Source organism: Cyprinodon variegatus, unplaced genomic scaffold, assembly GCF_000732505.1.
Source record: "Cyprinodon variegatus isolate N-32 unplaced genomic scaffold, C_variegatus-1.0 Scaffold420, whole genome shotgun sequence".
Taxonomy (NCBI): Eukaryota; Metazoa; Chordata; class Actinopteri; order Cyprinodontiformes; family Cyprinodontidae; genus Cyprinodon; species Cyprinodon variegatus.
This window is the reverse complement of record NW_015150873.1, coordinates 450,065-468,400: the sequence shown is the minus strand read 5'-3', so window position 1 is coordinate 468,400 and position 18,336 is coordinate 450,065. Positions and strand designations below refer to the sequence as shown.

General features: G+C 35.9%; 1 protein-coding gene across 1 annotated transcript in view; it reads left to right on the top strand.

Annotated features, from left to right (window-relative positions):
- Positions 1-18,336, top strand: part of LOC107093330 (testis-expressed sequence 264 protein-like) — a 101,128-nt gene that overhangs the window by 34,482 nt on the left and 48,310 nt on the right. The window lies entirely within an intron of this gene.

The window sequence follows — 18,336 nt, the reverse complement described above, 5'->3', positions numbered from 1 at the left end:
TATATATATATATATATATATATATTCTATTATCTGTCTGTCTTTTCGCTGAAGTTTTGATCACAGTTAAGACAAACAACCTTAATATTTATTGAGTCAGATCAACTTTCCCTTCTTCCTTCTTATCAACCAAAGCACAGAAAGTTTGAGTATTTGTCAGGCTGTTTTTCCTCTCTAATTTACTCAAGCTCTTATATTTCAGCAGCCCAGTAAAGTTTCTGGAGTTACCTCTCAAAGCCTTAAATGATTAAAGCTGACAATGGGCCATTCAACAAGTCCCTCATCTGTTGTTGTTTTGCGTTGAGCGTAATCCAAGGACGCCAGCAATGGCATTGTGCACGAGTTATAACAGCAGAATTTCTGTTGTCATATTTCTGTTGTCAGAAAACTCAGATTTTCGTCTTTCCTACTACTTAATTAATATTTAAAATCAAATAGACTTAATAGGTCCTCATGGAGAAATTGTTCGTCTACAAAATATCCATCTTATCCATGGGCAAACTCTTTCTGTATATGTTAATTTATAAAAGAAACAACAAAAAGTTAATGCTTTTGTTGTTGAACACTTTTTTTAACAAATCTATTGATTCAATGAAAACATTAACAAACAGAAAAGAAAAATGTTAACTTGTTGACAAGAATGACTAGTAATCAATGATTTTTCTGCATTGTGAGAATATTTCATGTTGCAACATGTTAGCCGTCTGTTAAATCATGTTCACTTGGCTTAAGAGTTTTAGTAAGTGTGAACTTCATTAGGGACATTCTTGTGTAAAATCTAATGCTAATTCATTTCAATTAATATCAACATACTTTATTAATCCCAAAAGAAAATTAAACATTGTTGTAACTCTTCTTCAACAAGATGCTGTAGATGTTACTAGCTATAGGCAGGAAGGATCTGCTGTAGCTGTCTGTCCTAAAGCGGTTCTGGAGAAGCCTCTGGCTGAAGACACTGTTATTGTACGACAGTTTCTTCAGAGGTTTCTGATGAAGACGATGCCCAGGCTTGTCCATGATGTTCTGGTCTACTTTATAAACACCTTTTTCTAAATCATCTCTTGATGTTCTAGAACTCCCAGAACAGAGCCAATAATCTTTATCAGGTTGTTGAGGTTCTTTAAGCCAGTTAGTGAAAAAAGTGCACAACCAACTAACTTTATAGTCTTACAGTTGATAAAGGTCCGTCTAAAAAACAAAACTGGGATTCTTTTTGGGTTTATTTCTTTGTTTCTCCAGAATTGGACAAAGAAACTGAACTCAGACTGCCATTAATTATGGGACCTTAATTAAATCAATGTAAGGACAGTTTTTTGATTGATCAATCATTCTGTTATTCTAATTATATTAATCCTTTTTATTAGTTTATATGTAAACAATAAACATAAAAAGCAGTCCTTTTTCTGCAAGTCTCTTTTCTTAATTTTAACATGAACATTTACCGTACACAAAACTGCAGATGCACAAAAGGGGGGTGTTGGTCTAGTGGTTAGAAAATGCATCATATAATACCACTGAACCATCATATAATACCACTGAACCAACATTTTTAACAAGCGTCCGATTTTACCCACATTCACCGAAGCAATCATCAAGAAGCAAACAATGTTGTGGTAATCATTTGTGGTGCCGTGGTAAAATGAAATTTTAAATTACATACGGTAACATAGCCTAACTAAAGCATGAAGAGAGCGAAAGAGTGAGGTTCCCACCTGGCGTCCTTATGGTGTACAGTGACAGCGAGGTAGTTATTATTATCGACAGATGTCCAGTGGTCCACCATCAGTGCTACACACATCGTCTCGACCAACTTCTCATCTTTCGTGGCTTTCACCTGTGGCTGCCTGGAGAACAAACTCGAGCCCATCATCTTCAACTACGCTGATGGGCATTCTTAAAAAAAATAAAATTTCACCCAAGCAAACCTGGCGGTTTTATAGTTGCGTCCATGTTAGTACTAGGGCTGGGTATTTTTGCCAAAGTCCTGAATCGTTTCGATTTTGATTCATACAGTTCTAAATTGATTAATTTTGATTCAATCTGTTTTTACAATAATGAAAGTGGTTCAGCTGTGTTTCAAAATACTCATCTTTTAATTTTTCCCGTCACATTAAACACAAAGTGCAAACTTGTAAATCAAACAGTTTAAACTTGAGATGTGACCATAACAGTCTCATAAGCGCACTTGTTTGTGAAAAGTGAAAAAGTGAAGCCTCGCTTGAGCAAGTGAACGTGACACAGCAGATATTCATGAGCTGCATTGTCTTGACTGCAAAAACAATATTTGCAGCACTGTCTATAACAACTACAGGGTGTTTGCTGGTCAGCCCCCATTTTTTAATGTCTTCAATCAACCTATTGGCTATATTTGCAGCTGTCTGGCTTGAAGTAAGCTTCAGTGCATCTTTCCTGTTCATTTGAATGTGAACGTCACGTGCGTCACTATAAAACTAATCGATCTCATTCCCTAGACATCGATTTTGCAAAAATGTAAAGGAATCGATTCAAAATAAATAAATTTTTTTACGCAGCCCTAGTTAGCACATTACATTCGCAAGACTAATTCGTTCATTCCTCACCAGACATACATCCGTGATAGATCCCAAACCAACTGTGAGAATAGATTAACGCCGGTATTTTTTTATTGCCCGATAAGAGTCTGGCGTCAATGGGCTGCGTTAACGCCGAGAACGGCCCACCACTAATAATTAGACACAAAATAAAACAAATAAGACTGGATTGTAAAAGAGAAGCAACTGAGCTAGAAACTTGGAGAGAATTAAAAGTTGTTCATCATACCAGTTAGTTTTATCCCTTCTTGAACACACCTGGATCAAGAGTGGCTCGTCACCACAGGCTAATGGCATCCAGCAGTTTGATTCAGGTCCCTCGAGGAGAGATGCATCTAAAAGCTGCAGGGTTGGAATTCCGTTTCCCCCAGTTTAAAGTATTTAATTTTGCCGACATTTCCCATTGTTTTTATTTGGAGTAATAACATTTCAGATTTGCCTAGCCAGAGTTCCTACTTGAATCTCTGTAGGGAACTAAAAAGAATGTGACGGCACGGAGGGACCACGACCTCAGGGCTCATGACCGTTTTGAAATACCAGAGGGAGGCATCTAAAAACCTGGTTAGCGAATATATAAAAAAGGTTTGATTGGAGCTTTGATAATAAAGATTTCCCAATTTCTGATTGACAAAAGTGTATATAATTTTTGCAACTTTGAAAAAAAAAGTCTTTTTTTGATTCTCCTTTAATATCATTTATTTCCGTTTCCAAGATGCCCATTGTATGGCCTATCAAAATTAAATGTCTTGATTGAATGAAAATAATTTTAAATCTTAATCATCCTGGGGAATTCATGTTTGGACTTATATTTATGTTTAGATTAACTCAAACAGCACAACACAGATCTTGTTTCAATAATAAAATCTTCTGATCAGCATAATGAAAGGCTGTTTTTGAACTCTGAAAATATTTTCACAGCCTGTCATTGATTATCTGCAGCAGCAAGGGAAACATGGCCGCTCCTCGTGTTCGCAATCCATTCTGTTTGCAAAGTGTTTGAATATTTTTGGTATAATTAAGTAATGTTTACAGACTATTTTGAAAATCTTAGCATTCCTGCCCTGTGACAAATGATTTATTGTTGAGACCATGATTGAAGCAATATGACAATGAGTTGTGAAAGAAAAAAAATAAATAAAAACATCTAAGGCAGGGTATCAGTCACAGCTTTCTATATGATCCAAGCAAGCCCTGTTTGATCCTTATGAAAGAAACATTTAAACGCGTGAAGTGTACGTGCTAACAATCACGGTGGTGTTATTTCAGGACCTGGCTAAGACACAACTGGAATAATTTCCCTGAGCAGAAACAAGATGAGAGGCTGATAGCTTACTTCCATTTTGTAATCCACTTATCTGAATCGAGCTCAAGATATCATGAAAGCCTCTTTTCTTTCATTTCCTTTTATACTGTGTCTTATCTTAATTTCATTTGCTTCGCAGGTGCCACAAATAAAATATTTTGGCAAATTTCTAAACGGCATAAAACATCTCATTTATAGCATCTGGCTGTGATTACTGTAGGCCACACAGGAGCTTTGCACCCCTGTCTTAGCTGTTACATCACACAGATTGTATTTGGCAACATATTTATACTGTGTTCACAAAGTATAAAGGCCCTTTGAAGTGACTCTCTGCAAATATTTGTTAAATACTTTAGAACAAAAATCATGTTCTCCATTAGCAAGTTTTCTCAATACATGTGGTAGTTAATTTAATGGGGAATATTATCTTTCTTATAGCTGTTTAATTTCTGTTGTGTTCTCAGTTGCTACTCATTAAAATGCATTTACATTTTCATGTCTCAAATAGAGAAATGTTGAAAAAGGAGGTAGAGTTGCTGAAAAGTGATAAGGTACTGTAAGAATACAATTTATCCTCTGAGTCGGAGGATGAAATGTCTGAGTGGGAGAGACTTAACAAACCAACACCCTACAGAAAGATTTAAATGAAGTCTGTCACAACCCAAGTCAGTCTGTTGTTCTTCAACTCGATGAAGGATCGTTTTTAACAAAACAGGTAAATTTAAATATTCACACTCTTCCCCGTCCAGATAGAGATTGATAGCTCTGCTTTTTGGGCATGTTCTCCAAATTTGTCTCCTTTTTATTACGAGAATGTTAAGCTCCACCATAGTTATGTAGCTGTCAAAACACTGTCTGAATATACTGCAAATGACAAAATTAACCTGTTAATAAACTCAAAATGCTTAAACTTTGATGTATTTTAATAGAAATAGTTATCAGTATCTAATTTGTTCAAAATAATGTCATGACAATGACCAGTAAAGTACTTTTTTTTCCCTACACTGAATGCATTTACTCAAAATAAAGCAGTTGTTCCTAAATATATTCATTTGAGACACAAAGAAAAATTGTTTTGTTTAAAGGTTACATATCTTTCCAAGAAGTTCTGCCAAGTATCTAATAAACTCTGTCCTACCTTCATTATGGTAAAGCATGCCACAGTTTAGTATGCTAATTGGTTCTGCTTTTCAAAGTATTTTCCTTTTATAGTTATTAAATTATTTGGAAATCTCTTTAGTAACATGTGCTGAAGTGAGAAAATTGGCCTGGAGAAAATAAATAATTTTCACATTTTAGAGACCAGTTTCAGGGAGATGCATGCACAGCTGTGTGTTGCTAAGCACAGCTTATTATACTTTCTAGATGTTTTAATGATTAAAAAGAAAGTCTTCAGCATATGGCAAGTTCTATTTGCAGCGAATATTCATAAAATCATGCTTCTGTGAGATTGAAAAAAAACATTTATGTTAACTGTCTGAAAACAGGCAGTGAATGCACAGGAGTTTAACTCATTACGTTTGCATGATGGTAGGAAAACTCATTCCTAACAGCGTTTGCCCCCATGGGTCACTCCTGATGGGTGACCCTGTCGTTCTGGATTGACCCTTCATCCATCCTGCATTGGGAATTTAAAGAAGCCCAAATCAAAATGTATGTGGGTTGTGGTAGGGACAGGAAAACGCCTTCTTTGATCCTCTCCAGCCCATCTCTACATCTTTAATGCATCCTTAGCTTAAGGTGCTGACTCTCCTCACCGCATTCTGTTCTGCTGTTCTGCGTGGGATGTTGCAGAACAGCAGCGACTGAAGCAGCAACGCCATCAAAGGCGCAGAAAACAAGCGAGAGTTGATAAGTGAGATGTGTGACTTGGTGAGGGAGCTTCTGTCACTGTGACTGATAGCCAGATGGAAATTCAGTATGGAAGAGAGACCCACCTCTGTGAACTCTGTCCTGAACATGCGCTTTAAAATGCAGGTTTTAATGCAGATGCATGAGAAACTCCTTCATTATTAACGCTGTCATTCCTTAGTGTCGTTTCCTCCTCTGTTACATTTTTATTTAACGTCAGGCTTCACTCCTTTGAGGCTCTCACAAATGACCTGAAAATAACAGAGAACATCCATCCAGAGGTGGGGATGGCCTCTGACCTGCAATACTTTATATTGTGTGTTTACACTTAATATGCCTGGTATCTGCTCGCTCTGCCATTTTGAAGTCTGTAGAGGGAACACTCATCTATAGAAGCATGGTGCTATATTTAGACTCCCTCGACGATGTTCACAGTTTTGCCATGTGTTCCTGTTCTTTCCCTTAAAGATGGCCCAATGTACATGGTGGACTCCTTAAACTACATATTACTGTATGCTTGCATTCTGGTTTCCTGTGCCAGACCATCTAGGTGGAAAATTCCACTTAGGATGTTTTTCTTTGTTATATTTTTTAAAGTTCTATTCTAGTAAATGTCTACTTTTCTTTGAAATTCACCCATTTAAAATTTGATTCATCTTTACCATCTTATGATTGCCTCCAATTTACACTAAAAGTTTCAGTTAAATACATACAACAAAGTATATAATTGGACAACTTAACCTTTTTGTGAATCTCTCCGGTTTCTGTTTATTTGTGCAGTTTGAATTTTTGCAGCATTTCTTGAAGTCTTGTTACACTCGTATAAAAAAAATGAACTGAGACAAGCTGTGGTGGCATGTGACCACTATCAGTGGAGGAGGTTGATGATCCCTGGACTTTCTGTTGGACAAGGTTTCAGCTTTAAGCCTGGAGCAGAACACATATTCTGGGGCCGGTCGAATAGATGAAAGCTGTCAGTTATCAAAACATGGAGAAGAACAATAGGATCACCTACCTGGAGAACGGAGTTTGTGAATGGGAACAATCTACAGGGATGAATGACGACATCATTACCAGAGTTTAGATTAACCCAGGTCAGATGCTCGCAGTGGCTGCTGTAACGCAGAAGAACCAGGAGAGATGGGCTGTAAGTCTACTGATCAACAGGTGCCTACATTTCTTCAGTCCCATGGGATTAATCTTAACTGTATGCACATCAGGGTTGCCAAGGAGAAATTCTAAAGATAAAGATGCCATCATCATGAAGTTTGTCAATAGAAAACAGAAAAAAAGTTCCTCTTCAACAAAGAAGAAGGTTGGGCGGGACCAAAGTCACAACATCAGTGAGCATCTTACCAAGAGGTATCCTAACAAGGCCTGGAAGGTCAGGATCCTGAAGAAGCAACGGAAATTCTGCCCACCTGGATGGCAAACTACAAGGCTTTTATTGAACAATATGGATCACCAGTGGAGGCTAAGGTTATGGTCATCTGTGACAATGTGGAGTTTGATAAAGTCAAATGAGCACTCTGTACCATGTGAGTACAGAGTGTTAACAGGATGGCACAATTAGGATTTCAAAACATAGACCATGTATTCAAAACATCTGGAACTGAGGACTTTAAATACATGAGTGCAAAACATGGAGAAGGACATTAAATCTGAAAATAATTTTTGCAGTGACGTCATTGGTAGTTGCATAATTCATATTTCTTTCATTTTCAGTGTGCTCAACTTGTGTACAAACTTGACCAACGTCAAAGACTATCCAGGCCAGTTAAAACATCCAATTAGCATCATTACTATATCAGAAACATGCGCTGTGATTAAATAAGTTTCATTTTTCATAGCCCTTTTCAACAACTGGCACTAAGTTCTACATGCGTAATAACTTATAACATTAATTATACATGAGTTATTTGGTTTGTCGGAAATAAATAAATAAATAATTAATTCATTCATTCATTATTTCAATGTTTCGCGTTTTTTTTTATGGATGCCTGGATTGTTGCCTGAATTAAACAGCCCTTAATGGCACAGCCTTCCTTGTTACATAAGGAAGGATGTTTCAACACTGCGGTCTCAATAACAAATCTAGGTGGTAAACTTTACATTTATGGTCACTGAATATTTTACACAGTAAAACAAGTCTGTAAACATCAAAGTATTCCAAGTCTATAATCATGTTTGTCTCTGTTTGATTGGTCTGAATCTCCTATTCTTAGTGACAGTTCAGTGAAGCAGTAAGTTTGGTTGATAAGAAGCAAAAGCGTTAGTGATGTTCTTATCGATTATTGCTTCTCTTCATCTCTGGTAGACTCCTTTCTGCAGCTCCAGCAGGGCGTCACGCACCATGGTGCCAATTAGTCCATCTTTTGGAGCACATTTGGGTTGCGTGTCGGCTGCTTCATCTGTGACCTGTGCATGTGGAGTCATCCGTCTTCTCTTGTCTGTACAGGTACCCTTTGTTTGATACAAGAAAAAGAAGGCGTCTAACATTTTTCGGACATAGACTGCCTCAAATCTTGGCCCGGCTGTTTTTTCTGTGCCCCTTTTCTCAAATGGTAATTTATAGTATGGAAAAATCTCATCATTTCATCAATCATCCTGATATACATCAAGCCTTTGTAACCTGAACGTTTTCAGGTGCTACACACAAATTCACCTGCATTCTAAATCCTGTTTATGTGTGTCGAGTGTCTTACTCATCTGATATCTCTGTAAGGTTTACTGACTTGATTTCAGCTTATCACAAGTCTCTATAAGCCGCTAAGTCGGCAAGCACATTTTGGCCTTTAAGCAAAAGTTCATGGCCTTTAAAAAGCAATTCTCTGCAGCAACTTTTTAGCTCAGTCCAAATCTGTCTGATGTAGCTGACTTTGTAAGAGTGGGTTGTATAGATTAATGCTATCTTTGTATCATCTTCCTTACAAGAGTTTCACAATCCTGTAAACTCAGCTTTAAAGCTTATAAACTCCACTACTACCTGAGCTCCTTTGTTTCCTGTCTTTCATTACTGGACAGACTGATTAATCCAGATGTGTCCGGATAATGTTGTGTTAGTGGATGGTGTAAACGTGCAAGGTTGATTGTGTTCATTTTCAGTTCTGTCTATATGTATTCTTTTTGTTGTACTTTTTCTAATAAAAGATTTAATTAGTGTTGTATTTGTGCACGTGCATTTCTTTAAAAGTGGAGAGGGTGCAAAGGTTTTTTAAAAAAAATCCTCCACTAAACCTTTAAGTGCAGCAAGGAAACCTCTGCTGTTAGCCTTTTAAAATAAGTATTTATGCAACTTTCCTTAGCTGATAATGACAATTTTGGGGCTGTATTAAAATGAGTATCCCTCTATAAATTTCAAGCTCTGTGGCTATGTTACTTATTCATTATTGTGCGATTACCTACGTCTTAAATCTTGCTTTACACGACTGAATCATTATGCATTGAAGAAGTGCTGCAAGGAGGCTGTGAGTGTGTGGTGGATCATTATGGTGTAATGGAAGAGGCTTAAAGTATAACAAACTGAAACATATTGATTTTTGAGATTCAAGTTTAAGTGACTAGCATTTATCCAAGATGGGACCATTCAAAATGTTAGGAAGGTTATATGGCTAATATAGTCATACTAAAAGTCTTCTGCATTGTCATTACCAACCATACTGCCTTTTAGCTTCTGTAGCTTATACAAACCATACAGAAGCACTCCTCATCCTCTGAACACCTAAGCTGATACTTAATAACTGACTGCTGCAGTCACAAGCATAGAACTAATTCATAATTTACTTTATTTGTTCTCACTCATGGAAAACAATTTTAGATCACCCTTGTTTTCTGCAATTTCTTGTTCATTTTAATATGGTATGACTTAAGATATATTGCATGGAGAATACAATGAACACAACACAACCATCAGCAGGAAACTGTTTCCTAAATAAAATGACTGGATTTTCCTACAAGACAATGCCCCTTGCCACAAGAAAAGGTTAAAGGCTGGATGGAAAACCAGGGAATTAGAACCACACCTTGGCATGCTCAATTCCCAGATCTAAATTCAGCTAAAAACCTGTGGGAAACCATCAAGCAAGAAAATAAGAAGGACCACAAACTCCAAAACAAAGCAAAGCAAAACAAAGTTTTTCATATCAATTACTCATATGTGCATCCAAAGACTTAAGCATACAGAAACAATATACTGTATAGGGACGTCTCAAAACAGTTATTGGAAGTACAGTGCCATAGCTTCTGATCTGAAAACTTACATGATTTTGGTTATTATCAAGAAGATCATAGAAAAAGGCTACATGTCAGCTTATGATTTAAACTATTATGAGCTGGTTTTGTTATTATTTTTCTGTCCAAACATATTTAACCTTAAAGCTACAGGACATTGAAAGTCCTTTATCATGCTTTTAAACCCATTAGAAGTCCCCTATAGGAAAATAGAAGATGAGATATTACCTTTTGAAATAAATGGATGTTAATTTATTATTATGAAATAGGGTTGCAAGGAAAACACTGGCTTTCAAAATTATGCCTGTCCGTTGTCTTTCAAGGCAATGAGTCGATGCAATCAGCTGGTTTTCCTTAGAAACTTTGAATCAATCTGACTGTGTGATCTGACTGTGTTGTCTCTGTAAAGTGCCTTGAAATGACATGTGTTGTTAACTGGCGCTTTATAATTAAACTGAAATAAATCAATAAAATAAATATATAAAAGATCTGAGTACGTCTTCAGATGTGGCCCAAAAACATTTTTCACAACTTTGACCTTACCTAATAAAGAGAGGCAGTTAGTTGCCTTGTGCAGAAAATAGCCACTTTGACTTAGCTCTATATCCAGAATCATCATGCTCTGCTTCACTTCACCCCTCACCGGTTGGAGAAATTGACCGTTTGTTTACAGTGTGGGCACAGCCTGGTTAAGGTGGCTGTGAGGCAGCATTCCTACGTAGATAATCTCCGACCGCTCGTTTTTGCTCTTCAGGGAGTGGCTGCTGGTTATTAAATCCATGAATAAAGTGAAACTTTGTGCATCATTTTTATAATGGAAAACTTTATAAAAAAGTTAACCTAATCAAGAAATTGGAAAAAAACAAAGATGGTCTAATGATTTCTTGCATGTCTGTATCATGAAATTAGAAAGAAATATTCTTTGTTGAAGTCTAAATGTTACAAATAAATGCACCATCTCTCTTTGCCAGATTCCCATTAAAGTCTAGCAGTTAAAATGCATATGTGAATCATAAAGTATGCCACGTATAGGTGCCATAAAAATAAATGTTACTATGCCATATGGCAATACCATGAATATAACGGTGAATGAACCCTGTTATTTTTATGACCTATACCAGCAGTTGTTAAAAGTTTGGTTTCTACTGCTCTGAATTCACAGCCTTTAAACATGGGTTTTATATTTTAAAATGACATTAAATCCATTGAAAATGAACATGTTGCTCATATTAATGAGCCTATGTGTATTCAGAGTTATTTAGACGCTACTGTGAAAGAAGTTTTATTTTTAAATTACTATACTCACCGTACTTTTTTTATTATTAAAAAAGTACATTTTTTGTGCTGTCACTGATTATTTCCCAGTCATCTCCACCTGTCTGATTCTATATGTTTGCTCAGAATTGATGGTCAAACTGTAATTTTTGTCCAATATGAAACCCTGACCTGGAGGTCAGAGGAATCATGTCCGTCGCTCTCCATTATTACAGCCGCATGTCTGTCACTCAGTCTGCTTTAGGAAGAAAAGGTTAACATTAAACCTTCTTAAAAAGATGCTTATCTATAGAGCATTAATATTTCACACCCTTGTCTCTTGATTAACCCCAGACAAGAATTAAGAGATGTATAAAAATGTTTAACTGTTCTTATTAATAAAGCTTTATTTCCTTGATTCTGCTTTATCTGGTGAAGGCTTTGTCTCTCTGAATTTATGAGCCTGTATTTCAGTGAATGCATACTAAGATGCTGGACTTATGTAAAATAGCCACACAGACCAACTCTGGCCTTTGGGCATTTCCGTCATGAAAGTAAGAGTGGAGAATAACATGATGTTGGGAGATGGAGCATGCAGATTATGCAGAAATATCCTGGTAACACGATGGTGAAGGCTTTGTACTTGCAACTTGTCACTGATACTAAGATTGTTGTCTCCATCTTGTTGTGTTGTATTTTCTAGACATATATGCTTTATGTAAAATTTCGAATTCCCTCTTTGAAGATGTACATAATTTTGATGTTTTCAAAATTAAACTAAACTGATGGATTGCCAAAGGCGATACAAATCTTCAACCCTTTTATGTCTAAATTAGTGCCAAGCTGTTGATTTCAGTCTACTTTAACAAGCTTTGATGATCCTTGGATGGTAAAATTAGAAAATTAGTTATCTTTATAACTTGGTTGATGCATATATATAATATGAAGAATTGATTGGTCAATATTGACGACATGCTGATAAAAACAAATTCTATCTTGGAAGCAAATGCATGTAAAACACTACTCAGGAGTAAGTCTGATATTGGGATTCCATATAAGTTGGAAGGTTTCTGAAGTTTAATATTCTTTACTTTTTAAAGTCATGAATAATAAAAAATAAAAACAAAGTATAATTCAATCGCGCTCTGCTATTGAAAAACCTCCCCCTACAGCAACTCCATGTTAAAACTAGAGATGCTCCAATCAGCATTTTCCAAGCTGGCCCTGAAAGATTTATTTTTTTTTTTAGTTTAAAAGGAAAGCTGCAGATTCTGATTTGCAATGGTACTGATATTTTGCATTTATTTATTGAAGAACCATAAAAACACAAAAAACACAGTAGTTCAGACTCTAGTAAAAAGTCCAGGAATTAGATTATCCCTATTTATGAACTTAACCATTTTTCTTTTAGCTTGTTCTTTTCTTCCTCTCGATATAAAAAAGTGTGTGTCTGTGTGTGTTTATGATTAAATCAAACTGGATTAAGTATATCTAAGGGGTTTGATGAATTTTAACCTTAAAATTATTGGATTTATTAGTTTTATGGTTAAGTAGAGGGAGGAAAAGACGTTTTTCAAAACTTGGCATGTCGATCACTGATTCTCTAATTGAGTTTACAGAAGCATATTGCTGAAAAGTAATTGACAGTATTAAGATTGTGTCTAAATCATATCCTTTGGTTGAAGCTTTTCAGATTGGCCATTAAAAATGAAAGATATTCAGGCTTTTGTGGGACACCTGCAAACCAGTGTGTTACTTCTACTGTTGGGCTTTTGATTAATAAAACGAAGGGTAATGAGAATGTATTTGTTTTTAATTTCAGCTTTTAATTAGGAGCCATCTAATATTAACTTTTCTGTGTCTAATACAGAGGAAAGTTGTTAAAATATTAGAAATATGATGGTAAGTTTAAATTGTGTTGAAGCTTAGCTGATATCTAGTGTTTAAAAATATAGTCATTCTGATTTACTGGCTGGTCATTATATTGATCTTCCACAGATTTAATGTTGTATATTTACTTGAATATAAACCCTTATAACATGTTCCAGTGTTGTTGTTTTTTTGCACTACCAATTTACGAACAGCCTATGAGAATTGTTGAGCGTTAATTGGACAAGCACTTATCTGGTTCCATCCATTCATAAAGAGCATCTTAAAAGCAAATCTATATACCAGCCGAATTGGATCTTAAATGAAATGAGGACAAATGAAGGAAAATGTTGAGATAAATGCCAATTTCTCAGATAAGACTAAATTCTCCATCCTTTTTCATCTTCCCAAATGCTGCATCGGTGCCCACCTGCAGCTCTGGCCTCATCAGGGGAAGTACAAAGCTTCAAAGATGGAGAACCCTGTAGCAGATGTAGTCCTGTTCCACGAGAAGGCGATTGTTAGATTCCTTTTGTAGCTCTGTGTATATCCTTTGTTTGTCCCTGCGGTCGTCACAACCCATATGCTTTTGATCCCTTGGTTTCATCATATCACCTTCCTAAGAAATAAAATTCATGTCTCATAAACAATATGTCAAATAGAAAAGGGAGGAAGAGTCACCTGATGAATAATATTTGAGAAAAAATATAAAAGTGCATATTTAAGTGGAACATGGGTATAATGGCTAAATAACCCTGGTCCACTGTAATTGTTGAGGAATTGGGGTTTATAGATACCATTAAAAATCACTTTAGACACCATTATAAATTGGGTCTTTATGTTTATTAACAATCAGTTGTCTTTCTGTTCAGCTGTTCTCTTTATGGGTTTCTTATGCAAAGTCATTCCAACTTGTTCACTGGCAGTCTTAATACCCACTGCCCTTCCTTTTTAAGCTGGCACCATACGTTGCTGAATACCTTGATTCAAGCAATTAAAGTTAGTCCACTACCCCGCAGTGGAACTGTATACTTTGTAGGGCTGAGTATTGGCATGGGTATTACGATATGTGTCACGATACTTGGGTGACAGTACGATACCATTCCCATATTGTAATATCACAATCTATTGCAATATCTTTCTCAACTATCAAAATTAAATGTATAGATTAAAAAAGCAAGTGCTGTATATGTTCATCAGAAGATATCGATCATTTAGTTATTTTGGTATCTATGTTGTTTGAGTTTTAGTCAGTCCATGTCTTCCACTGTTACCCCCTCAACTACAGACGTGGCGCTGTAAAAGGGCTCCACAAAACTATATGCCAGAATGGCGGTGCAAAGGTAGCCCATTTTCATACATTGTTTTAGGTAAAAATATTTAACTTATCAGGCAGCCAAATATCACCATATATTGCCAAATCAGTTTGTTTCCTACACCCCTAATATTTTGTATGTTTTGTTCTTCGGGAAAAAAATCCCATGAAACTTTTTTTCACATTTTGTCATGTTGTGGACACAAATTCCTCAAAACAGTACAGACATTAGAGTTTATACATTTAGCAGAATGCAGAAACCAATGCCAATACCTGGTTTATGGGACCAAAGGTATGTTTTAGAGTCTCTACACTATGGGACCAGGCATTGGTCACCACGATGTGCTATGTTTAACAAAGGCTCCGTTTGATGTATGAAATATATGAGCACACACTCCACTATAAAATCGTTGTTTTATTTGAAAAAGTTCAAGTGGTGTGAATTTTTTGGAAGGCACAGTACGCATCTGAAGTATGCATTTTGTCTTATTCACTGTACCAGTGTCTCATGCATGATGTTATGACATTAAGGTCAGGTGATGGGATGAATCAATCGCCATTGACTCAGACCTTCAATTATCATATTTTTTAAGAGCAACTTTCTTTGTTTATTTTTTGGACCACAGGTTAATATGCAACCCATGACAACAAAACAAATAAAAAGTAAAACTAATGCTGTTTTTGATGGTACACCAAGAAGAACCAAGGAGACGCCTGTTTTAGAAAGTGTCTTTACAGCCTGTGGAGTCTGTTACAGATTTAATGTTAACACAACAAATATAAAATTAAACAACAAAAAATAAAAAAGCTAATTTCTCTCCTCCAGTGAAGCTGTGTGCTTTCCATAAAGTGAAAAATAAGAGATCTCCTCCCCTGTTTTCAGTCTGTTCGAATTTTAGTATTCAGATACACAATCTAATAACGATCAAAAAGCTATAATGTCTCATAAGAGTCAGAACAACTGGGAAAGAGGACATTTTTTTCTCCGACATAAACTTTTACATCTTGACAGGAAAACAAGCATGTTTATTTTATTGGAGTTTAGCAATATTACAGAAGACTCGCTCTGAGGGTTTGCTTGTCTTTGCCCACAAAGTCATCTGCACCAATATATTCCACATATATATGGAAAATGGTAACATCAGTGCGAAGTGTGGAGCACCCAGTATGAGTGCTTTTCAATTCAAACACTTTACAGTACATTATTTAATTATTTATCTTTTAACTCTTCACTATTATGTTATTCTTATACATTTTTCTAATGCCCACATTTGTGTGACAATTTTTCCTATAATCTTTTTGCTGCTGTTGACACCAGAATTTGCCCATCGTGGGACAATAAAGGGATTTTCTATTCTATTCTACTTACTTTGGAGATGAAAATGAGCTTACAGCAGCTAATAAACAGATGCAAGTAGGCAAGTTCAATTTGCCCAATCTGTATTTACTGTACCACAATATTGACAGCGATACGGATGTTGTTATGTGTCAAACATGGCCTAGCTACAGAAAGGAAGATGTTTATTCCTGTGAGTGATTTGAATGAACTAAAAAAAACACACTTGTGTTGGTGAGAGCCACAATGTGCAGGTCAGTGAACAATCATGTTGTCAACACATGGAGAACCTAACACATTTACACTTTTATTCACGCTTAAAGACACATTTTTTTACTTCACCCGGCTTTGATGTGTTTGTACTTTTGATGAAACAAGACATCCACACACTCATGGGCGGAAGGCAGTGAAAAAGTCACATTTACATTGGACTAAATTCCCACTGCTTCCTCTACCACATCGACTCACTTCTTTTTTCATGCTACATTTGAAATAACTTTAACTTTAATTCTGTTTATTTTTATGGCACCAATGACATATCTTCCCAAGGCACTTTACAATAATAAAAAATCATTAGTTTCTCCTTTGAGTGTTAGCAGATCATCTTCATTACATCTGGATGCTCAAATTGACAGTTGCTGCCATATTATCTGGTAATTTGCTATTTGGATGATTGGTGTGTGTTATAAAGAAGCCAGTGGGGTTAAGTTAAAAGTCTACTTGGTAAAAAAATACAAAATAAAACGATAAAAAGAAAATTAAAAACTTCCAAAGTCTCTAACTGGTATCATAAGGCAGCACATCATTCTTTCAAGTGATATGTTTGTCAAAGAATCTAAACTAATATAAAAATGGCAATCTTTATCATGTAAAATTTTAAAATACTGGCTCAGGGATCATGAGATCTTTAGCACTATTTAGAATCTGTGGGAAATGTTAAAAACTGGTTTGATTCTGTAATAAAAACAGATATCAGGTGATAAAGTAGATGTAGCATATTTACTAAGGTCATGGCCAGTGCACAACAGGATTAAATTTATAGCTTTTCAAAGGAAAATATGCATCTTTTTTATGCATGATAAATCACAATATTTACACACTAATGGCAAAATGTGTCACATTTTGAATAACAATGGTGTAGAAGAGCAAGATAAACTATTTCAGTGTTAAACATGCATGGCGAGTAATCCTTATTAAAGGAAATGAGACATTGGTGGTTTATTTTATAGAGCCTGGAGAAATGCTTCCTGGCTGCAAATATTGATTTATTTTTTTTTCCTGTGGGGTTTGGCCCACATGTTTGAATGCCTGCTATGATTAATGATTAAAGTCAGGTGCCTTTGTTTTTTTTGTTTTTTTTTAATATTATATATCCAGTTGTTGGGTAAAGGCTTTCTTGTTTATTTCATTCTTAATATACAGTTTTTAATGCTTGTTTCTTATTTTCTGTATAATTCCCAAATGTGATATAAAGCTAAAACCAGATATTAAAAAAAAAAAAAAAATGCTATACAGTCATGCTAAACTTTCTCTTTGGACAAAAGTTTATGTGAAAGAGATGTATTTTGGATTTTTGTGTTTGATACGTAAAAGGAATTTAAAAAAGGGCTGTTTATCAAAACCGATATTTTTGCTCTGAATAGGAATGTTGAGTGTGAAAAAAAATATGTTTCAAATATGAAACTCAGTTGTATAATTTCCATTATGTAGCTAAGATCAAATGTTGTTTATTCATCAATGTTTTATAAATCTCTCCTGCCTATGTTCTTTTGTTGTTATAATTTGTGCAAGCCCATTTTTACCTAAAAACAGGACCAAGACTTCTTTGGCGCCTGTCCTGTAAAATTCAAGCGGCGACTCACCTGTCTGTGATGCAGCCAAAATCACACTTACAAGATGAAGGATGTTTATAAAGAAACCGTGTAGACATCATCTCTGCTCTACATTTACCATCTCCTAACAAGAAGGCAGTGAGCTCTTGGGAGAGACAGGACTCAGATATGTTTATTTTTGGACCCAGTGAACCATGCATGTCCATGAGGACGTGTGGATAAGAAGGTTGGAGAAAGGGTTTATGACATACGCTGGCATGAATTTATGTCAGCTGGCGTGGGCGTGCGTGTGCCTGTGGGTATGTGTGTGGGGATGTGTCATTGTTCAGTAGTAGAAATCATTTTTTCCATGTCACCAAGTCTTTAAGGAATAAAACCAGCCTCACTGTTGCGTGTGAGCTTCTCAATTAGATTAGAGCTGTAAATTGATTGTAAGTGTGCAGTTGTCTGTATCGGAAAGTGCCAGTGATTGTGGAGGCGGGTGAGCATGCTGGCACCTAATTTGATCACCCAGGAGCTAATGCAATCTGCATTACGGCAGCTATTATAGATCAGGATAATATGGCAATATGGTTAGTGAGGATGGAGGAGTGGAAGAGGAATTGAAACCACATCCACACTTGTGATCTATTGAAGTTACAGAGTATCTGAAGCCAAAACTTTTTTTTTGATTTTCTGAAGCTGAATTTGGGTTCATGAAATTCAGGAAAACTGAAATGCAGTGATTTGTTTAAAACTTTGTATATTTCTTCTCATAAGAAGCATAAAAGGAAACA